The sequence below is a fragment of the Leopardus geoffroyi genome, chromosome X (genome assembly GCF_018350155.1).
Source record: "Leopardus geoffroyi isolate Oge1 chromosome X, O.geoffroyi_Oge1_pat1.0, whole genome shotgun sequence".
In the NCBI taxonomy this organism is placed as follows: Eukaryota; Metazoa; Chordata; class Mammalia; order Carnivora; family Felidae; genus Leopardus; species Leopardus geoffroyi.
Genome location: NC_059343.1, coordinates 10,293,986 through 10,318,592, shown reverse-complemented (window position 1 = coordinate 10,318,592; position 24,607 = coordinate 10,293,986).

Sequence of the window (24,607 nt, the reverse complement as noted above, 5' to 3'; positions counted from 1 at the left end):
GTCCGGTCTACTAGGCTGCCTGTTCCTTCAGGAACAACCTCCTATTTAGGTCTGGATCAACAAACACGCACTTCCCCTCGGCGGCATTCAAAAGCAAAGACAGTCCTGATTAGTCGCTTTCATAATCCATTTCAGCAAAGGTTGCTTAGGAAACTGATCCACAAAAATGAGGCCTCCCATCCCCAAAACGATAGCTTCACACCGCGCACCCTAGTTTCGATAGTTTCTTGGTTTCGCCCTTCCCCCGTGGCGACGACCTTCCTGCTGACCAGAGGTCGTAGAGGGGCTTTGTGTTGTCCCTGCAGAAGTTTCCCCTTTTCTAGGTGGCTTCGAGGCTAGTGGCCAAAGCTCAGGCCCACTGCAATCTAAGCTGGGTCCAGCATCGCAGCCTGAACCAGCACCCTTGTAATTTCATTTTGGCTGTTACAGGTAACAATAACCCGGGGGGTTGAAAATTCTGCCTTTTTCTTCTTAGTCTGCATTTCCTTACGCGCCCAGTGAACCAAGTCCCCGGCCGCTGGATCCGTCCCTAGATTCCGTCGGTAACTCTTACCTTTGTAACTCAGGGACGGCCCAATGGCAAAGACGCACTCACCACCCCCCCCCCCCCCCATCCTCCTGGGTTTTTATGGAGGCTCCACCATATCATTGAGTGAATCACTGGCTGTCGGTGATTGATTCAGCCTCCTGCCCTCCTCGGAGCTCAGGGGGTGGGACCGAAAGTTCCAGCCCTAGAATCACCTGGTTGCCTCTATCCTTAGGTGCTCTCCCAAAGTACCTCGTTAACACAACAAAACACACCTCTAAGGCTCTCCTCCTTGAGGCAATTCCAAGGGTTTTAGGAGCTCGGGAGGGAATCGTAAGATCGACCAGAAGAGTGTCTGACACACTGTAAGACCTCTATAGGTTGTCGAAAGAGTGAATGGCTCACACACTTATTTATACGCTTAGGCTGGGCTGCAAACTGGAACCCCCCTGGACCAATGAAATCAGAATACCTGGGGGTGGGATCGGGCCACCCGGGGCGGGTGGTCAACTGTTTCAGAGAGTTGAGCACCGGCTTATACGAGCCTTCTAATGCGCCAGCTCAGACTCCCCTGGGAGTTCTTTGGGACGAACTCATTTGTCTTTAATTTTTATTTTGCCCCCCTCGCAGATTTGTTCATCTCTCTCTCTCCCCCCCCCCCCGCCCCCCGCATCTGTGCTGCCAGATGAGGGCAACTAAAATTCGAATTACAATATTCAGTTTATCGGTTGTGCTAGCTACGGGTCAAGTGCGCAAAGGCAAAGGGTTATTTAAAATTACAATACAATTCCTTGGGCTCACATTTCTAGTGTTTAACTGGCACATGTAGTTAGTGATTACCATATTTGAGAAAGACCAAATGAGGGCTAATGGGGTGGAGGAGAGTATATAGTATGCAGTGACTATATGCTCTGAGAAGGTGACGACGATCATAACTGCAGTCGATCTAATGTTTACACGAATTTATAAGAGTATTTAGAACGGTGATGAGGACAGGAAACCAATTTGTTGTCTGGAAAAACTAATAGATCAAGGAAGCGAATCAAAGATTTATCCCACTTTCGTCTACGAACCGTAACAGTGGGCGACAAGTACTAAATGAGAGGAAGTCCCTCCCTATAAGAGTATTCCAACGAATAACTGTAAAAGAAAGGGTAAAATTAGAAAAGAACCATTTTGCAACCGCCGATAAATATATAAGGTACTAAACATCAGTGGCTGGTAACAGCATCAAAAGGGAGACAACCAGACATGATGAGCTGTCTAGGTCGGAAATCATCACCATCCCGTGGTCCTGCCAGAGCTGACCTAAGTCTGACGAGTCTCAGGATCCCACTGCTGAACTGCACGAAACACGGAGGACAAGGAAACATACTGAACTGCGTCAAGAGCGTTGTGTTAGTTATCTACCGCCGCATAACAAATGGCCCCAGAGCTTGGCGGCTTAAGGCAACAATGCACACTTACCATCCTCAGAGTTTCTGCGGATTAGGAATTCAATGGTTTACCAGGGGGCTTCTGGCTCAGACTCACACGTGAGGTCACAGACAAGCTGTCAGCTGGGGCTGAAGTTATCGGAAGGCTTGCCTGGGGCTAGACTAGCGGTTTCCAGGGTGGCCCGACCACGGCGCTGTCGGCGGAAGGCCAACACGGGCCTCCCCCAGGCTGCTTCGATGTCCTGGTGAGGTAGCGGCTGGCGTTTCTCGCTGAGTAACCCAAGAGACAAAACCAGAAGCAGCACGTCTTTTATGGTAAAGCCTCAGAAGCCACCTGCCATCAGTTTGGCTGTATTCTGTTGGTCACACAGACCAACCCTGATACCAGGCTGGAGTGGACGACACGGGTGTGTGATTCACAGGACGGGAAGATCACCGGAAGTCATCCTGAAAGGTGGAAACCACAAGCACCCGATCAGCAAACTCCACGCCGCGAAATGCCACTCTTCGAATAGTCCGGGCTCTTCGGAAGATAAATTGCAAGCAAAAGAAAGGATTGGGCAAGTTGGGCAAGGGACCTACAGTTGAGAGAGACGTCAAATTTTATTTTATTTATTTATTTTTAAGTTTATCTCGAGAGAGCGCAAGCGAGCATGGGGGAGGGGCAGAGGCGGGGGGGGGGGGCGCAGAGAGAGAATCCCAAGCAGTTTCTGCACTGTCAGCGCAGAGCCTGATGCGGGGCTCGACCTCACAAACTGGGAAACCATGACCTGAGCCGAAGTCGGATGCTTCACCAGTTGAGCCACCCAGGCGCCCCCAAAAGAGACATTTGATTTTAAAATATGGGCAAGACTATATGTCATATCCAGGTACATGTAATTGGCTAATAAAACTATTAAAAACTGCAAGGAAGTGATTCCTAGAGAATCAAAAGTGACGGTTACTTACGGGGAGAGGGAGGGAAGGGGCCGGGAACGGGCACGTAGATGGGGCTTTGGGGTAGCCAGCAAAACCCTTTCTTGACCTGGTGACAGTTACAAGGGTGCTCAACCTAGAAGACTTCGCTTAGGCATGTATCTGCTTTACGTGATTTCCTGTACTACCCTTCCTTTTACCATGAAAATACTTTTAAAAAAAATTAGAAATCTTAGCCCCGGGGCACCATGTGAAATCCTCCTGAGGCTATTTGTTCGACGTTGTGCAGAAGTCACAGGTCCCTTGAACCGCATAAATTAGGAGGGCACAACATAGGTCTGTTTAAAGGTCTTTTTCAAAAGTATGAAACGCCACGGCGTGCCAACATGCCAATATGTTTACAACATTTCTCCTGCTTTTTTTCCTTCTCATCCCTCTTCAAGGTAGTAAAAATAAGGAATTTCAAGTGACTTCGGGTGAACTTTAGAGGCGCAAGTACTCTCTCTTTCCTCAAACGTAGGTCATTGTCTTTGCAATGGAAATAGGGAGTTCAATGTGATGGAATATCGTTCCACCCGTCTTTCATGAAAGGAATTTTTATTGCAAGTAGCAAAAGCCCTTTTGAATGAAAGGATGAAGTCCATAGCTTCCTACCTCCTCTGTGAATAACCTCTAGTGATCCCACATATTAACAGAGATAACCTCCCGGCCAAAAGATGTAGTTCTCATGTGTCCTTACAAAGCCCCAGAGGAAGAAAAAGAAAACACACCATCCTAATCCCAGGGAATTTCTTAGCTATGCAGCTAAAACAGAAAATCAAATTGAAAATCATCTTTTTTCTTAAGTGAAAACTATTTTGCACTAGAAATCAGGGCTATTTTTATTGGTAGGTGTCTTTGAATTTTTTTTTTTCACTTTAAAAATGTTTATTTGCTGGGGAGCCTGGATGGCTCAGTCGGTTGAGGGTCTGACTGCAGCTCAGATCATGATCTCTTGGTTCATGAGTTCGAGCCCCCGCATCAGACTTTCTGCTGTCAGAACAGAGCCTGCTTTGGATCCTCTGTCTCCCTCTCTCTCGCTGTCCCTCTCCTGCTTGTACACTCTCTCTGTCTCTCTCAAAACGAATAAACTTAAAAAAATAAAAAAAAATTAATGTTTATTTATTTTTGAAAGAGAGAGGAGAGAGATAATTCCAAGCAGGATCTGCATTCCCAGGACAGAGCCCAACATGGGGCTCGAACTCATGAACTGTGAGATCATGACCTGAGTCGAAGTCGGATGCTTAACTGACTGAACCACCCAGGCGCCCTCCTATCAAATCTTGAGGAAGGATGGCCCCAGAAAGGAGTCAGAAGTAGTTTGAAAAATCTCCCCAGTTGACTCAAATAGCCTTTTCATTTTCCCACTTACGGCATGAATCACAGCCCTCCAATCTAGCCTTGGATTAAAGAATACATTGGAAAGCATCTTAACTGGACAAAAATATTTTGATCCCAATCCCTGTCCAAGAGTTGCTGTTTGGAACTCTCGGCGTTGCACATTTCCATTGGCCTTCCGAGAAGAACAAATATGTCAAACTTGTCTCTTTGTCACAGGGTCACTGATGAGGTCCTTGCTCACTTTCATACTGTTCCTGGTGCTAGGACGGAGGGCGAACGGAAACTTCCCTAAGAATTAGTTTATGCTTTATGGACACTGGCTCACGTAACTGCCGGTTTCTCCTTGTGTCTTGGCTGCTTGAAAGCTCAGAACCAAATGTGTGGCCACAGCACGGGTGTCGAGCAGTTCGCTCTGCCTTCTTTTCCCCAGTTTCTTCGCCTGTTTTTAAATTTAACCTTATCTCTATGGTCCAACATGTTCCAACTGATACATTTAAAATACACTTATAATCAGTCCATTTGACACGATGCATAAGCGTCATCAGTACATGTGACTCAACTCATAAGAGGTTGAAATACCTGTAAATGACTGATAAATTTGTGGCAGTTGATGAGTGTAAAAAGTATGTAACAATTTATATTTGTGTTAAATCCATTCTTGGAAGATAGCTTGGTATAAGCAAAGAAACCAAAAACAGCAGTGTTTTGTAGACGTACCGATGAAATCCCTGGTAATTTAAAAAGAATGTAGCTGACTGTTGGCAGGGGGAAGTGGGGTCCACTGGGGATTCTTTGTAGCCAGTGGCCTTTCTAGATGGTTTCCGTGTAGGGCTTTCCAAAAGGGGATCACTTGGGGGAAACCGAAGCATCTTTTGTTTTGTTTCGTTTTAGGAAGAGAGAAAGGACACAAGTGAGTGAGGGGCGGGGGTGGGGGTGGGGAGAAGCAGGGCTCACCCAAAGTGGGGCTTGAGCTCAGGCTCGAACTCACGAACTGTGAGATCACGACCTGAACCAAAGTCAGATGCTTAACTGACCGAGCCACCCAGGTGCCCCAAACTGAGCCATTTTAATGCCTTTAACACCTCTGGAGTAACTCAGGTCTGTCTGACCAGTTGCTTCCAAACTGATGACCTTTTCTAGATTCTTGTTCTCACTGACGTCTGACTCACCAGCGTCTCCAGTATCTTCTTGGTATTTATGGGGAACCCAGAAACAAAAACTTTCAATTTTTGCATGCACATGCACACACATACACAAGGTATAAACCGTGTTCTCGGAAAGGTGACATTTAAAAAGGGGCCCTCCCTCTTTATCAAGTCCCCCATTCCTTCTTCCTGCTTCCAGAAAGAAGGCTCCAGGGCATAGTCTGTGAAGAGAAGGGAACACCACTCTGTAGCACCGTCAGCCGCACGCTGCATAACACGGGTCTCCGCGACGACGCGAATGTCCTTTACCTGGGCTGTCCGATACGGTCGCCTCTAGCCACCTATGGCCGCTGAGCACTGGAAGTGTGGCTAGGGCCCCACGGGAACCGAATATTTTATTTCATTTTAATTAATTTAAACTTAAATCACCACACGTGCGCTCCAGCTTGTCCGGCGCCGTCTTTCTTTCAGCGGGTCCCTCCTCTGCAAACACGCGTGTTTTCTTTCTTCCTAAGCTGCTTTTTGCGCAGAGAGAAAGCCCAGGGGACAGGGCTTCCTGCCGGTGCTCTACCCCGTGGCTTAACTCAAGAGCATGAGAGCTAGTCCCTCGGTGGGGGGAGATTTCCTGAGACAGATCTCTCCAGCGGAGGGCTGGGGCCTTCTGCCTGGACAGGACTCAGCTCCCTTCTTTAAACAAAATGCCAGGTGAATGTAAATTACTTACAGATGAGGAATGTAGGTCGGTGACAAGGCAAGGGCCCGAACAAATTGTGACAACAGCTTTACAACAGCTACTTCTGGTTTAACTTGAACCGGGCTACTTAATGTTTATTTTGATCTTTGAAAGCGAGCGAAAGAGAGACAGACAGAGCGTGAGTGGAGCAAGGGCAGAGAGAGAGGGAGACACACAATCGGAAGCAGGCTCCAGGCTCCGAGCTGTCAGCACAGAGCCCCACGTGGGGCTCGAACCCACCAACCGTGAGATCATGACCTGAGCCGAGTTCGGACGCCTAACCGACGGAGCCACCCCGGCGCTCCAATACAATGATTAATTTAAAAACCATAGATCAGTGATTACTATATGCCAGGCCCTAAACTGGGAGCTGGAAGTACTGAAAAGAAGAAAACAAATTTCTGTTTTCACGTTGCTCACTGTCCAGCGGAAGGAATAGCTGGAAAGAAATACCCAAATGTTGTAAAGGACCGTAGTTAAGGGCTCTCGTAAAACAGCGCGGATGCAGCCTGGGACTTCACCAAGGGGGCTTCCTGGAGGAGGCGGCATGGGAACTGGACCAGAAACCAGAGGAGGAATTTGCCAAGTAAGCAACAACACCGTGGACAGAGGCATTTGTCCGAAGGCACAGAAGCAGGAGAAGCCTGGTGTTTTTGGCAGAGGTCAGAGGGCATATTCTGACCCTCGGTATGTAAAGCAGGCATATTTAATTATTCACACCACACAAAACTGCCGAAAGGAGAAAGTCACACGAGTCCTTTTGCTCCAAATTCCATGACCCAGAGACAGCCACCGTTGATTTTTGGATGTATCTGTATGGACTGTATACGTAGTTTGGGAAAACCGTGCTTTGCACATAGTAACTGCTCACTAAAGTCCATTCAAGAAACGCTGGCTCCGTGAGCATGTGTGAACCACATATGAATGGAATGGCCGTAAAATCCAGAGGCAGGCTCCGGCATTCTCCCCCAAACACGAGTCTGTCCATGTTCTTCCGGATGTCCCCCTCCATTTCCACACCCGCAAATCATCATGTTGTTCAAGGCTCTTCCCTATTTGGACCCTGGAGGGGACTCCCCCCGGAGCACTGCCTTGGAAGCCATAAGCTGCCATATTAAATCTCTGGTGCCCCTATCGGCCTTGTCCCTTGCCACTCGGAGTGTGGTACACGGACCAGCAGCATGGGCACCACCTGGGAGCTTGTTAGAAATGCAGCCTCTCAGGTCCCACTGGGTGGGAATCTGCACTAAAGACCCCCGGGTGATTCAAGGGCACACTGCGGTTTGAGAAGCTGTGGCCCAGTCAACACAATCCCTAGCCACCAGAGAAACCCAGGCGCCGACCGTGACCTCAGCCCAGCCTCCCCATTCCTCTCTCCCTCCCAGGCCCTGGCTCTTGAGATCTCCCGGAAGAGAAATCGGTCAATTACGGCACTGTTCGCTGTGGCATTGTCTTCTTGCTTTAGCTACGGACCCTTTAGCCTCTCCTGACCCTCTCTGCCTCCCCAGTAGTCCTCAAAATGGCCACTCGGAGCCTTGATCCTCTGCTGGTCCTTCGTGGTGGCTTCGGTCCCTCTGGCCTCGACCTCTCCCCCTGCCTTCGCTATGCAGAAACAGCACAGTACAGTCTTGGAGCATATGACCTACGTCGCCGCCTGCCGTGGCTTCGGATCCCAAGCAGTTGTCTGACCTTGGGCAAGTTACATCACCTCTCCGTGCCTCTCGGTGGCTCCCGGATTCATTTGCAGACACACACTCACACTGGTGTGTGATGAATCATACCTCCCGTCATTATTGCAAGGTGGCCCTCTCTACTGTCCTCCTGACTGTGACTTCTAGACTGGCTGGTTGTTGGCCCTCCCCACAGGATAACACCAGGGCAATTCATGCTTTCTCTGGTACTGCTTAGACTGAAGGAGGTTCCAAGTATGTTCGGTAGCTTCCCTCCCAGCCAATCTAGGCTTCAATAAAGCCAGGTGAGGCACACTTGGCCAGCATCCCGTTCCCTTAAGTCGTGAGAGGCTGCAAAAAGCTGGATCCGGAAACACTAAGAATTATCCAGATCCGCCACTTTGCTGGTGTATAAAATGTATAGCCATAGAAGACGGATTTCGGGGCGCCTCGGTGGCTCAGTCGCTTAAGCGCCCGACTTCAGCTCAGGTCATGATCTCACGGGCTGTGAGTTTGAGCCCCATGTCGGGCTCTGTGCTGACGGCTCAGAGCCTGGAGCCTGCTTCGGATTCCGGGTCTCCCCCTCTCTCTGCCCCTCCCCTGCTCATGCTCTGTCTCTCTCTGTCTCAAAAAATAAATACAAACATTAAAAAAAAAAAAAAAGAAGACAGACTTCCATTTTAAAAGGAAAGCTCTTTAAAAAATAAAATAAACTGGGGGCACCCGGATAGCTCAGTCGGTAGAGCGTCTGACTCTTGATTTTGGCTCAGGTCATGATCTCACGGTTCGCGAGTCTAAGACCCGCGTCGGTCTCTATGCTGACAGTGCAGAGCCTGCTTGGGATTTTCTGTCTCCCTCTGTCTGCCCTTCCCCAGTCGCACTATCTCTGTCTCTCTCAAAATAAATAATAAATAAACTGGCGGGGGGGGGGGGAACCTTCCAAATAAAAAAAAAAAAGAACTTATTGATTAGATATAAAATTCCTTGCAGCAAAATATTACATTGCCCTGGGTGAACCTTAAAATCATTATGCTCGGTCAAAGAAGGCAGATACAGGGGCGCCACGGTAGCTCAGTCGGTTAAGCATCCAACTTCGGCTCAGGTCATGATGTCACAGCTTGAAAGTTCGAGCCCCGCGTCAGGCTCTATGCCGACGGCTCGGAGCCTGGAGCCTGCTTCAGATTCTGTGTCTCCCTCTTTCTCTCTCTGCCCCTCCCCTGTTCATGCTCTCTCTCTCTCTCTCTCTCTGAAAAATAAATAAACATTAAAAAAATATTTAAAAAAAGAAGGCAGATACAAAGACACAATTGTACAATTCCATTTCTGCAAAATGTCCGGAAAAGGCAAATCTATTGAGGCAGAAAGTAGATGAGTGGTTGCCAGGGGCTGGGGGTGGGTGACTGCCTATGGTGGCAGGGATGCTTCGGAAACGATGGGAACGTGCGTAACCTGGTTTGTGGGGATCGTGGCACAGCGATTTACTAAAAATCACGGCGCTGTCCATTTCGTGGGATAATTCTACGGTATGAAGTTATATGTCACTAAAGCTGTGAAAGGTTCACGCTGCCACACCTAACGTCTGCAGATTTCCAGTGCCCCGGTACTATTATAATTGTTGTGATCAGCTAACTGGACCGATAAGGTGAAGACTGGAAAATCAAATTCACTGTGGCAGCTGCAGGCCGACTTGACTTCTGCGTCTTAAATTCCAAGTTGAACAGGTAATTGTGCACTTACTCCAGCCCTTCTCCAGGTGAGTTAGTTATTATTATTTTTTAATGGTTATTTAGTTCAGAGAGAGAGAGAGAGCGCACGCGTGCGCTAGCAGGGGAGGGGCAGAGAGACAGCAGGGGACAGAGGATCCAAAGCGGGCTCTGCACTGACAGCAAGAGCCGGAGGTGGCGCTGGAACTCACACACCGCGAGATGGTGACCTGAGCTGAAGTCAGACGCTTAACCGACTGAGCCACCCAGGTGCCCCGGGGCTGGATAGTGTTTTACAGACTTAATTTTTTTCAGGGAGGTTTTAGGTCCACAGCAAAACTGAGAGGATGGCGCAGACGTTTCCCATCTGTTCCCTTCCTGCCACACACACACAGCCTCCCCCCCCGCCCCCCCCCCCCCCCCCCCCCCGTCAACATGCCGTGACACAGTGTACATGAGGGTTCACTCTGAGTGTTGCGCATTCTGTGCTTTGGACAAATGTATAATGACATGTATCCACCATTACTGGGGCTGGATTTTTGAGTTTAAAACTACAGGGAGGGGCACCTGGGTGGCTCGGTCGGTAAAGCGTCCGACTCTTGATCTCAGCTCAGGTTATGATCTCACGGTTCGTGAGTTCGAGCCCCGCGTCGGGCTCCGCACAGACAGTGCGGAGCCTGCTTGAGATTCTCTCTCTCCCCCCCTCTCTTCTCTGCCCTGAGCGTGCTCTCTCTCTCTCAAAATAAATAAACTTGAAAAAACCAGAATAAAAACGACAGGGAAACGTTGGGCATTCCTGGAAAGATAACACAGGATCTACAGAGAGTCATAGCGTATCTTCATTCTCCCAGTCCCTTTTGGGGGTTTGCCAATAGACACAGCCAACCCGTTACGAATTTTGAAAGACTCAGGGGAATTTCTGATGGCCAAATCCTGCTATATTGTTCCATTGTTGATAAAAAAAATACTGTTGCTTGGAGACCAAATCCGATCCGTAGAAGCAGTTATCTGTAGACAAGCAGTTGTAAGCCTTCTGTGCAACCTCTTGGCATATCCTCAAATTAATCCAGTAGACGTTTACATGGTGCTTCAAGCTTCTCTTTTCTTCGTGATCTGCAATGTTTAGCAATAGCGGGGGAAGACTTTTTCTTTCACTCCTGTCGCTCCGGTTTCAAAACCTTCTTGGTTTTCATCTCATCAAGACGGCATTCTAGAGCACTTTCTGAAACAATGGTTTCACATGTGCTCCTGAGAACCATGCGTCTTTGAGACCAAGCCCACCGTGAAGACCGGCTCTGTGTCAAAGCGGAAGAAGCCAAGAGGTGGAAACCCCTCATGGCACAGGTGGGCTGTAAGCAAACCTGTCCTACCTTTGTCCTGGAGGGACACCCTGTCATTATTATCCCGGTCAGGAAGGAGATCTGCCCTTTGCCTCAGAGGGAGACACGGCCTCTGTGTTCCAAGGCTGGGTGCTATACGCACATCCTTGGGCAGACAATCCAGAACAAAGGCTGTCAATGCCTTTGTGCAAACGATGGGCAGAAATGCAAGAGAATTCAATACCACCATCTCCGTGCAGATGTCTGCTTAGATGTTCCTTCTCTAAGACAGCCCCCCATGTCACCTGCTACCCCCACCTCTGCTTCGTGTGCTTGCATAGCGCCCATCGCATTCTAGTTTGTCACATAGTTGTCTGTTGTCAGCTTCTTCTACTGGAATGCAAAGCCCAAGAGGGCAGGGTGTCATCCGTCTGTCATCACTGTATCACTAGGGTTTAAAATCGTGCTTGGCACCTCACGCGCTCAATAAATACTTACTGAATCAGTGAATGAATGAATGAATGAATGAATACACTGTCACCGAGTATCTCCTTTATCCTAGGCATACTGAATGCCAGCACTGTGTACATCTGTGCTCATCAACTTTCCCCAAGCGAATTACTCCAGACACTCTCTCAATACTGGGGTGCCCCTCAAAGTGCGCAGGATTCCTTCATCACCCTACGTTCTGAAAGATCCTGCCAAGTTTGGGATCCAAGGTCACGGTTCAACGCAGAAGCCTCATTTCAGCCTTGCGGGGGCAACAACACAGAAAGGAAAGGAGCCGACTCTAGGACTTGTCTGTCTGGAGGAAGTTCAAGGCCCCAGCAACCACATGGCCAGTGCTCCTAAGCTATGAGAAAAGGCCGTGGGGACTAACCCATGATGGTCTGGAAAACAGACCACGGGCTCGCGAATTTCAAACAAGACATTCTTCTAAAGCAAGAGGAGGGGCTCACCCGTCAGGGGCTGGGAGATCCTAGGCCCTGGATCCTCAACACACGGAAAGTAGGAGCTGTCTTTTAGAGCCGAACATTCCCGAAAACACTCATCACAGCCCCAACCCCTTGTGGAAGAAAGACTTTGGATTCAGAAACAAGGTTCAAAAGACTAAGTTGATACCTTCCACTGAGAGCAAGGGAAAATCAGAGAGACGATAGCTCGTCTCTCAGCCCTGGACACACACTTCTCCATTTCCGCTTTGCCAGGCTGCTCCCTGTTAGGCTCTGCCGTGAGGGGACGCTGGAGGGACACTGGGGGAGGGAGTGCTCCTTGTTTATTGCAGTTCCTGTGAGTGTGTCCCCAGGAATGGTCCTTCCCCTTGGCTCCTAGCAGTTCATTCCAGTTCCTGATTCGTTCCTACATCATAAGACCAGCCTTATCACATCTGCTTGGCCATACTGGAACCATGAGATCGGTTCAGAACCCGACTGAGAGGTCTGGGCTGCAGCCCTGTGGGGACCCACGCACAATCTTCCAGGTTCAGACAGCCCCAATCTCTTCCCACCGAGCCCTGGGGGTAGTGGTGGCTTCCGGTAGGTACCATCTCGGAGATACCTCCGTATTCCCTTTGCCTGTTTTCAGTCTTCCAACACCAGGTTAACCAAGTTCTTGTATTAAATGCGCTGCTGAAATAACTGCTTTAAAAAAAATTTTTTTTAACATTTATTTTTGAGAGGAGACAGAGCATGAGCAGGGGAGGGGCAGAGAGAGGGGGAGACACAGAATCCGAAGCAGGCTCCAGGCTCCGAGCTGTCAGCACAGAGCCCGACCCGGGGCTCGAACTCATGAACCGCGAGATCATGACCTGAGCCAAAGTTGGACGCTTAACCGACTGAGCCACCCAAGGTGTCCCTAAAATAACTGTTCTGAGTTCTGTTTTACTGTCAGGACTAGGACGAAATTAGGGGGTATGACAACGAAGACTGGAAAAAAGGCCACAGTATTTGTTCATACGACGGAAACATTAATGACCTCTTTGGTAGTCGACCTCTTTGACTTTTAAAATAAGTGTCATGAAGCTCTGTTGATCATGGAGGGATCGATGCCATCCAGGGTGGCAGCGTCCCTTCGTCACCCTGAGCTGTATTTTCCCTACGTATTTCCTTGAATCTGTGAAGTGACCATCAAGTACTTTATGCGTCATGGGACGCAAGCACAGAATCGTACGTTCTAGTTACAACAGTTCCAATGCCTTCCTTGGCAGTGTTTTCCGGGTGTCCTCTGGGCAGGATTACCTAAGCACAGCTGGCCTCCTTGGGGGGCTGGGGATATGCTGTTGAAGTCAGTATCTCACACCTGAAAACAGACAGCATTACATTCTTCCGATAAAAATACCTCAAGGGGCAATAAGATGAAATGTCCCTCCTGAGGAGAGAACACAGCACCGCCTACAGACTTGCCCAAGACACTGAACATGAGTCCATTCGGACCCTGTGGATCAAGATGAGAGTGGAAGGAAATAAAGAAGACAGAGGTCAGGGTGAACCGCCCCCAAATAGAAAGTAGCAAAATCCAGACAGTGGGAGATTTTATAGGTCAAATGGCCTTAGTTTTTCAAGAGATAAATTATAAGAAAAGAAAGGGACCGAGAGGAAACCTACGTATTCAAAAAGATTCCAAAGATACGTCAAGTTTTGGCGGTGCCCGGCTGGCTCAGTCAGCAGAGTGTGCTACTCTTAAACTCGGGTCACGACTTCAAGCCCCATGTTGGGCACAGAGCCTACTTAAAAAAAGAAATGAAAAAAAAAAAAAAAGATTCAAAAAACTATACCAAGTTTTTAAAAATGAGCCAGGCCAACCTACAATGCCTAGGGAGAGACGCTGTGTGACAGAGTGATAAAGAAATACCAGTGGCTCCTGGGTGGCTCAGTCAGTTAAGCACTGACTTTGGCTCATGTCCCAAGCATCCAGAAATCTCTTCAAGTCAGGGTTCATGTTTGCTGTGACTGTGTACAATGCTCTATGCGGACACAGTTTGATTTCCTGGTCCATTTGGGAAGTGGAGAAATACCACTGCAGTTGAGCGTAAGTCGGAAAGCACGATGAACACATCTGGATGTAAGTTCCAGAACTATCTGGCTTCTCTGCTGGTTTCATCCAGAGGGAGGAAGCCATACCTCTTTGGAGTAATCAGCAAATCACGGAGATGATTTGGCAATGACCAAATTTAGGAATCTGAATTAGTCTGAGACCCAACACAGAAATCTCCTGAAATATCGAAGTTCACAGCAGGTCGGAAAAGACACGTGCACGTTTCGTGGCCTCTATCCCTTATATTCGTGAAGTTCTGACCACCTTAAAAGAGGTTTCCTATACGTTGCGTGATTTTACCTTCAAAGCAACCCTCGGCAAAACTGAAAACACATCTTCATCCCTGGTTTTTTAAATTTAATTAATTTATCTTGAGAGACAGAGAGAGAGAGCACGTGCACGCAAGCAGGGGAGGAGCAGAGAGAGAGAGAGAACCCCACACGGGCTCTGTGCTGTCAGCACGGGGCCTAATGTGGGGCTCGATCCCACGAACCGTGAGATCATGACCAGAACCGAAATCAAGAGCCAGATGTTCAATCAGCTGAGCCACCCAGGCCCCAACCCCCCTTAACTTCTCACTTTTGAAAATGCTCAGTTGTGGCAAACCTTGATCCTTTCGGGGATGATCTGATTCTTTGAGAGGGTAGCATGTTGTATCAACAAAGTCTGGCAAACGAGAGGAGTGAAACTTTTTATGTTACAAGAAATCGAAAAGGTATTATCCTGAAGGCTGCTGTGTTCGTGAGTCTGAGCCCCGCGTCGGGCAGGCTCTGTGCTAACAGCTCGGAGCCTGGAGCCTGCTTCGGATTATGTATCTCTCTCTCTCTCCCCCTCCCCTGGCTCATGATCTGCCTCTCTCTGTCTCTCAAAACTAAATGAATGTTTAAAAAAAATTAAAAAAAAAAAAAAAAGAACAAGGCTGCTGTTTTCGGTAAGATGTTTCCTGGCTCCTTGACCCATTCTCCTTCCAAAATACCACGTGGTCTCCAGGGGAACAATTTAAACTTCGTGCTGTGGGGTTGTGTATATGCAGTTCAGCTCAGGTCATGATCTCATGGTTCGTGAGTTCAAGCCCCACATCGGGCTCTGTGCTGACAGCTCAGAGCCTGCTTCAGATCCTCTGTTCCCTTCTCTCTCTCTCTCTGCCCCTCCCCTGCTCATGCTCTGTCTCTGTCTCTCTCAAAAATAAACAAAAAAGAACTTGGAAAACTCTGGACTTTGAGTCTTCAAACTCTTAGAATTGGGGTTTTGATAAGTCGAGGTCGTAGACGTTGACTGGCTGTTACGTTTGCTAAGTAACAGACCAGCCTTGGTATGAAAACCATATGATACAAGAACACAACTGGCTTCTTTCTCCTGCCAGGGCCCACCCAGGCAAGTTGCACTAGGTAGCATGTGCTCCAAATTCTAGAAGCTCAAGACAGTTTCAGGGAAACGACTTTATTTGGGGACGCAGACTTGATTATCGGAAAGTGCAGGAAGAAGGCCGCTTCTCTGTTTTGATGCCTAGCCAAATTTTGTAATAAACATGTTTTCTCACTGCATGTATGGTAAAATCTGAAGCCCACAAAATTGACAATTTCATGTAAAACCAGTAGATTTAAAGTTATACGTTATAGAGTATTAAAATATAGAGAGAACACATAATATATGTTTGGAATAGTGTCGGGGAGAAAGATCTGCCTCTGCCCTATAGTCTTTCCGGCCAGCCTAACAAGAGAAAATCAAATTTCATAGATGTCTGTAGTAGGAACCCCCACACACATGAAATTCCAAAGACGGTGAGGTACCATGAAGCTTACGTGAGCGAAGGAAAAAAGCAGGGGCCTGAGGACACAAAGAGGAGAAAACGCATTAGCAAGAAGTTGCAGGGCGGGATGTTTCCAATGTAACTGTAGGTGTTTGGGGGAGGCTCCGCTGGGTTTTGATTGCTTTTAACTCAAAATAATCTTTATGCCAGGGTGGCCCATCTTGGGGCGTCTCATCTAAGCTCGGACTGATAACTAGTCGATAAAATATTGTACATTCTTACAATGGGATGCTATGCATCTGTGAAAAAGCACGAGGAAGCTCTTTAGAGATGGATATGGTAAGAACGCCAAGCCAAAACCCGCACTTGACCCCCTCAAAACTAACGCGCTCATTCCTTCCCCTCCGCCCGCTGGAAATGTTGACAAGTGACATTTTATAGCTGAAATCTCCACTGGACTTTGTCCGGATTGTCCCCACTTGCTGGCCCCTCCTTTTCCTTCTAAGTTTGCTATGGTCTGGTCCTTATGCCCTCCGCTTTGTTAAAATTCCCCTCCATCATGTCACCATATTAGGGTAACTAACACTGGTAGCAGTAACAAACAACCTCCAGTTCTCAGAGCCTTAACATAATATTTATGTCTTGCCCTGTCAGAGTCCAACGCGGGCTGAGTGGCTCTTGGAGACGCTGCTTTTAGGCAACAGGCTTGAGCAAGGGAAACTTAAGCAGGCTAAAGGGCCCACAGCCACCACTGAGCTGACACAAACAGGCTCATTAAGTCAGAGGCCCTAACTGACCGATGGGCTGTGCACAACCAGGCACAGTTCCTAAGGTGACCAAAAAGGGGAAAATTCCATTAAGTCCCCAATATCCCCATCCTCCCTCACTCTGTCCTACAACTGTGGCCCCTCACCACCACCACCTTAGTGGACAGTCTTCTCCTTTGCCGTCCTGCGCACTGCTCCCTTGCCGTGTGTTCTATAAACTCCTATCTTCTTTCTTCTGCCTCTGGTGAATTCTTTCACCACCTGCGTGCTGGCCCCCGTCCGATCGGGATGCCCCACAGCTCTCTTGGGTAGCTGTCCTCTGTGTGGTGATTCCTAAGTCCTCATTCCCTCTAGCTTGTGGCCTGGCTTTCCCTTGGGGCTCTCCTGAAGTTCCCTGCTGGTTCCTTTGCATCCCACCCACCAAAAATCCTCAGAGGCAGTAAAGGATTGTGCAGAACGTGTCCCAACCAGGCATACATCACTTCCTCCCATAGCCCAAAGGTCAACGCTCAGTCACGTGGCCACAAGTGAACTGCGGGGAAGTCTGGGAATGTAGCTTTCTTGCGTGTCCTGGGAATGTGACCAGGGAGCATCTTGATGGAACCTTCCACACTACCGGTGACCTCCTCGCTGCCACCAGTGGCTGCTTTTGAGCTCTCCTTGGCCCTTGACCTCCCTGTGACATTGCTCACTGTTGATGATTGCTTCCTCGAGTTGTCCGGGGTTCCTCACCTGCCTCTGGCTGGCTGGCTGCCTCTTTAACTGCTAGTCCTCATTTCCTTCACAGGCCCCTTTGCCTCTGCCACTTTCATTATGGCCACATCTCTCTTCTGCACGAAACACTGAGGATAGCGGCCTTTCCCTACTCATTTTGTATCCCCATTCCTTTTTTTTTTTTCTTGTACATTCCAATTCTTAACAAGGTGACCGCCACTGAGTAAGTGCCCAATGAATGCTCGTGAACTGAATTACATTGGTGAAGGGTTCTTTGTTGTCAACACATTCACAGTCTAGATACACATAATTAATTCTAAATGCAGTACAAGCAAAGTGTCAACCTTAGGGGTCTCCAGGTGCTGTCCAAGTTCACAGAGCAAAATCTCTTCTTGCTGATAGGAGATAATGAAATCTGCACGGATGGGGCAAAACTAGAATGGGGAGGGGCCCCTGGGTGGCTCAGCAGGTTAAGCGTCTGACTCTTGATTTCGGCCCACCACTGGTGTGTTCGAGCCCTGTGTCAGGCTCCACGCTGACAGTGTAGAGTCGGCTTGGGATTCTCTCTCTCCCTCTCTCTGCCCCTCCCCTGCTCAGGTGCACACGCGCATGCTCTCTCTCTAAAAAAATAAATAATAATAATAATAAAAAAGAGTAGAATGGGTAGGTCAGATTTTCCTATGCCCAGATAGCCATGGAAATATTTTGAGGGACAGATACAAGGGCAGAGATAGTGTGCAGGGGAATTTGGCTAAAGGGAGGGTATGTATAGGAAGGAAGCAAGAAGCAAAAGATGGTCTGGTTTGTAAGGGATCTTGGGAATTATGTACCTTTGACTTTAGGTCCTGGAAAGCACTGAAGATTTTTGCTCAGAGTGATTATCAAACCTTTCTTAAGTACTTACTTTGTGCCATACACTTTTCGAGGTGCTTGGGTTACATCGGTGATTAGAACACATAAAGAGCCCTGCTTCCAAGGAAGTTACGTTATAGAAGAGGGAAAAGACAAGAATAGACATAATACATATGTAAATTAGATACTATTTTGGAAGGTGGCAAGTACTATGGGAAAAAGGAAACGAGAGCCGGATAAAGAGGAATCGTGATTTGGGGGCAGGGCAAGACAGTGGGCACGGATGACAGTGTTGAATAGAATGCTGAGGGTAGACTTCATTGGATAAGTGGGATCTGAGACAAGATTTGAAGGAGGTGAAGGCATTAACCAAGTCAATACCTGGGGGCGGGGTTGTATTGACTACTACCGCAAAACAAATTAATCCCGAACTCAGAAACTTTAAACAATAATAAGCATCTATTATCTCATAGTTCCTGTGGGGCAGGAATTCAGAAGCAGCCTAACTGACTCGGGATGTCTCCCAATGCTGTAGTCAAGATGTCGGCTGGTGCTACAGTCGTGTGAAGATGTGACTAGAGAAGGAAGGTCTACTCCCAAGGGGGCGAGCTACTGTGTCTGTTATCAGGAGGTCTCCGTTCGTCACCACACAGGCCTTTCCACAGGGCTGCTTCAGTATCCTCGTGACGGAGCGTCTGGCTTTCCCCGAGAGCCAGTGGTCCAAGAAAGAACAGGACAGAAGTCATAACGTGTTTTATCACCTAGCCTCAGAAGTCACAAGCTATCATTGCTGAAGTATCCTATTGGTTACCCAGGTTGGCTGTGTTCAGCATGAAGGGGACCACACAAGGGCCAGGATACCAGGAGGTGAGATTCACCGGGGGCCACCTTGGAGGATGGCTACCACAGAAGTACTCCAAGTAACAAGAGGAAACAACTAGAACAAAGGTTCTACGGTGGCGGTGTGTGTGGAACAGCAAAGTCGGTGTGCTGGGGAAGACTGAGCCGGGGGCACTGCAGCTGAGGAGTTCAGAGAGGTAACATAGGGCTTTGTAGGGGGCCGTGAAGACTTTGACTAAAAGTGAAGGGGTGGAAAATATTCCACGTAAATGTAAACCAAAACAAAGCTGGGGTAGCTGTATTTATATCAGACAAAATAGACTTTGGGACTATGGTAAGAGACAAAGAAGGTCATTATATAATGGTAAAGGGATCAGTCCAATAAGAGGATGTAACATTTGTACACTGTACACTGAACTTAAATATAGAAAACAAATATTAACAGATCTAAAGGGAGAAATAGACAGCAATAATGATAGGGGACTTTAATACCCCAATTACATCAATGGAGAGATCATCCAGACAGAAAATCAATACGGAGACACTGGCCTTAAATGACATATTAGACCAGATGAACTGGCATATTAATGGGCATATTTATTTTATTTTATTTTTTAATGTTTTATTTTATTTTTGAGGGACACAGAGAGAGAGGGATGGGGACAGAGCGTGAGCAGGGGAGGGGCAGAGAGAGAGGGAGACAGAGAAACTGAAGCAGGCTCCAGGCTTTGAGCTGTCAGCACAGAGCCCGACACTGGGCCCGAACTCACGGACTGCAAGATCATGACCTGAGCTGAAGTCCAATGCTTAACCGACTGAGCCACCCAGGTGCCCCCTTAATAGGCATATTTAGAACATTCCATCCAAAAGGAACAGAATACACATTTTTCTCAAGTGCCCATGGAACATTCTCCGGTATAAATTTAGGAAGACTGAAACTATATCAAGTACCATTTCTGACAGCAGTCGTCTAAAATAAATTACAAAAAGAAGCCTGGAAAAGTCACAAATAGGTGGAGATCAAACAACATATATTTGAATAATCAATGGGTCAAAGAAGAAATCAAAACTACCAGTCTTAAAGACAAGTGAAAATGGAAATGCAGCATACCAAAACTTACTGGATGCAGCCAAAACAGATCTGAGGGGAAAGTTCATAGCAATAAATGCCTACCTCAAGAAATATGAAAGGGGTATCTGGCTGGCTCAGTTGTTAGAGCATGCAACTCTTGATCTTGGGGTCGTGAATTTGAACCCCATGTTGTGTATAGCATTTACTTTAAAAATAAATAAATTGTTTAAAAGAAGGAAATAAGAAAGATCTCAAATAGACTACTTAACTTTACACATCAAGGAATTAGAAAAAGAAGAACAGATGAAGCCCAAAGTTAGTAGGAGGAAGGAAATAACAAAGATCAGCTTGGAAATAAATGAAATAGAGACTAAAAAGGCAATAGAGAAGATCAAACTAAGAAGCTGTGTTTTTGAAACTAAGAGCTGGCTTTTTGAAAAGATAAAACCGATAAATCTTTAACTGGACTCATCAAGGAAGAAAAAAAGAGGACTCAAATAAATAGAATTAAAAATGAAAGACAAGACGTTACAACTGATACCACAGAAACACAAAATCGTATGAGGCCACTGTGAACAATTACACACAAAGATATCGGACAACCTAGAAGAAAAGAACAAATTCCTGGAAACATATAGCCTACCAAGACTGAATCATGCTGAAACAGAAAATCTGAATAGCCCAATTACTAGTAAGGAGATTGAATCAGTAATCAGAAACCTCCCAATAAACCAAAGTCCAGGACAGATGGCCTCATTGGTGAATTCTACCAAACATTTATTGATTTAAACAATTTTTTTAATGTTTATTTGTTTTTGACAGACAGAGACGGAGCATGAATGGGAGAGGGGCAGACAGACAGGGAGACACAGAACCGGAAGCAGGCTCTGCTCAGAGCCCAACATGTGGCTTGAACCCACGAACGGTGAGATCATGACCCAAGCCAAAGTCAGATGCTTAGCTGACTGAGCCACCCAGGTGCCCCTCTACCAAACATCTAAAAGAAGAATTAGTAGCAATCTTTCTCAAGCTTTTCCAAAAAAATAGAAGAGGGGGAAATACTTCCAAATTCATTTATGAGACCAGAAGACCACAAGAAAAGGACACCACAAGAAAAGAAAATTACAGGCCAATATCCATGATGAACATAGATGCAAAAATCCTCAACAAAATATTAGCAAACTAAATTCAACAACACATTAAAAGGATTATATGCTGTGATCAAATGGGATTGATTCCAGGGAGGCAAGCATGGTTCACCATACGCAGGTCAATCACTAACGAAACGAAAGACAAGAGTCGTATGATCATCTGAATATATGCAGAAAAAACACGTGACAACATTCGACATACGTTAATGGTAACTGTCAACAAAGCGGGTAGAGAGGGAATGTAACGCAACACAATAAAGATCATCTATGACAAGCCCACAGGTTACATCATACTCAGCGGTAAAAATCTAAAAGCTTTTCCTCTAAGATCAGGAACAAGACACAGATGTCCGCTCTGGCCGCTTTTATTCAATATTGCTTTGGAAGTCCCGGCTAGAAAAGCCCCAGGCAAGAAAAAGAAATCAAAGACATCCGAGACGGAAAGGAAGACGTGAAGCTGTCACTATGTGCGGCTGACACCATATTCTATATAGAAAACCCTAAAGACTCCACCCAACAAACAAAAAACCCCATAACCCATTAGAACTAATACACACAGTCCATAAAGTTGCAGGCCACAAAATCAATATACGAAAATCTGTTGCCTTGCTATACATTCATAAGAAGCTATCAGAAAGAGAAATTAAGAAAACAATCCCATTTACAATTACATCAAAAGGAATAAAATACCCAGGAATGAATTTCACCAAGGACACTGAACAACGAATTGAAGAAGATACAAATAAATGGAAAGACAATCTGTAGATTTTGTAACCCCCTGACACATCTGTTGGCCACATGAAGGTCAAGTCCAGATCCGCACAAATGAGAATAATTTTGCATCTGTCTCAGGAAATTAGGTAATTTAAATAAAAGCAAACCTCAGGAAAACTTTCTCTCTGCCATCTATAGATTCAGTGTGGTCCCTATCAAACTTCCCAAGGCATTTTTTTTTTTTAACAGAAAGATAACAAACAATCCTAAAATTTATATGGAACCACAAAAGACTCCAAATAGCCAAAACAATCTTGAGAAAGAGCAGAACCGGAAGCATTGTATTTTCTGAGTTCAAACTCTATTACAGAGCTCTAGGAATCAAAATGGTGTGGTATTGGCACAGAAACAGACACACAGATGAATGGAGCAGAATAAGAGAGCCCAGAAAGAAATTCACACCTATGTGGTCAATTAACTTATAACCACATACATGTCTGGAGCCAAGAATACATAATGCGAATTTCTTAAAAAAAGTTCTCTTAATGTTTATTTATTTTTGAGAGAGAGAGAGAGAGAGAGAGAGAGAGAGAGAGCGTGAGTGGGGGATGGACAGAGAGAGAGAGGGAGACACAGAATCCGAAGCAGGCTCCGGGCTCTGAGCTGTCGGCACAGAGCCCGAAGCAGGGAGCAAACCCATGAGATCCTGACCGAGCCGAAGTTGGATGCTCAAGCAACTGAGCCACCCGGGGGCCCCAAAAGTTATATGTGGATTTCTGCCTGCACAGTGGATCAGCTCCCCTAACTCCTGCATTGTTCAAGGGTCAACTGCACGTACACAGTGCAATATTATTCAGCCATAAAAAAGAAGGAAATCTTGCTGTTTGCGACATGGATGGACCTTGAAGCCTCCATGAAAGACAAATATCGTGTGATCTCATCTATATGTGGAATCTAAAACAAAACAAAACAAAACAAAACAAAACAACCCAAATCAAAAAACCGAACTCAGATACAGAGAACAGATTGGTGGTCACCAGAGGCAGGGTGGGGGTGGGGTGGCAAGTGGGTGAAAGGGATCAAAAGGTAGAAACTTGCAGTTATAAGATCCATTAAGTCCTGAGGATATAATGTCCACACGGTAACTGCAGTTAAAAAGTTTTGCATGTTTGAAAGTTGCTAAGAGGTAACTCTTAAAAAGTCTCATCACAAGAGAAACAAATTTAACCGCAAGCTGATGGATGTGAACAGACTTGATGTTAACAGACTTACTGTGGTGATCATTTCCCAATGTATACAAATGTTGAATCATTAGGTTGTGCCCCTGAAACTAACACAGGGTTATATGTCAATTACATCCCGGCAAAGAAACTGCATTAAAAAAAAAAAAAAAGAAAAGAGACTTATATGTTGGAGTCTCACTCTGGCTGCTGTGTTGTGATGTGTCATGACGAGCATTTTTGAAGATTAATATGACCCTGCTCTTTAGGAAGTGCTCAAACTCCAGTCAGGGAATCCATCAGGACACTAGTCTAAGAATCTAGATTATCCAATAATCCTGGGTCCTCAGGTTAATGAGGAGCTGCCCCCGACAGAGGCAGCAGAAATGGAAAGGCGCATGTGATTCAGAAACGTGCCATAAAGGACACATGCCCCCGTTAGTGACTGGATACGTGAGGCCTGGCAGTAAGCGAAAAGACAAAAAATCTGGAAAGCCTCTGAGCCTTTGAGACGAGTCTACCTTGAAAGGAGATGTGAGGTCGGGGGACGGTACTCACTCTCCTTAAGTCAACAACCGAATTATTCTGAATAGAGATGAGGTAAAGCTACGGGGACAGCCCTGAGGACAAATTCCAGGCTTAGAGGCGCCTGGGTGGCTCAGGTCATGATGTCACGGTTTGTGAGTTCGAGCCCCGTTTTGGGCTCCCTGCTCTCCGCGCAGAGCCCGCTTCGGATCCTCTGTCCCCCTCTGTCTCTGCCCCTCCCCCGCTCACGCTCTCTCAAAAATAAATAAAAACAGTTAACAACAGAGAAAATTCCAGGCTTTGAGTAGTGCAGAAGTTTTAGCGCCGGAGAGCCCAGTTCGTGGGATTCAAGAAAGGGATTAAATGCACCTTCCATCTCCTTTCACCCTTGAGTTTGACCCAAAGTCAAAGCCAAGGATTACGGAAAACGAGCGGCGTTAATGGCCATAATCTCCACCGTCCATGGGAAAACCATCGCCTTAATTGCCAGCGGCCTCCACGCTCCCTCTTACCTTGCTTCCGCCCCTCTCCTCGTGGCTTCTCGCGCCGCTGTGTGGACACACGTGCAGGGGACGACGCCTGGCGGCGGGCCCCGGAGGTAGAGAGAGATGGCTGGGCATTGGTCGTTTCCTGGGCTGCTGCATGACTCAAGGATGCAATTCCCGGGCACGCTGGGTTCTGTTCTGCCGAACAGCAGAAAGAACCCCTTTCAAAATCAGTAAGAGGTGGAAAGGTTTGGCGAGGCCCCGAGCCCGCGGGGACCGGTGTGGGAGCACCCCCCAGGAGAGGAGGGATGTGGGACCAAGAGCGGCGCTTTGGCTTTGGCGGACGCGGGGTCTGCGCGCAGGGCAGCTCCGTGGCCTTGCGGAGCGCATGCGTGCACTTGAGCTCGGCCCACTCTTCCGCCACCCCCCCACCCTTCATCACAGGGCGGGGCTCTCCGCGCACTTGCCGGCGACCCGGCCCTAGGCGCTCTGCAGAGATGCTCCAGAGCTGTTGCTCTGTCCTCGTGCGTCCCCACGGCGAATGCGCGCCCCTTGGGCTTGCACTCAAGATGAGCTGGAGGAATCCAGGAGCACAGGGCTCTGTGGCTGATCCCAGTACCGAACAATGCGTGTGATTCTCCCCTCTGAGTTACCCCT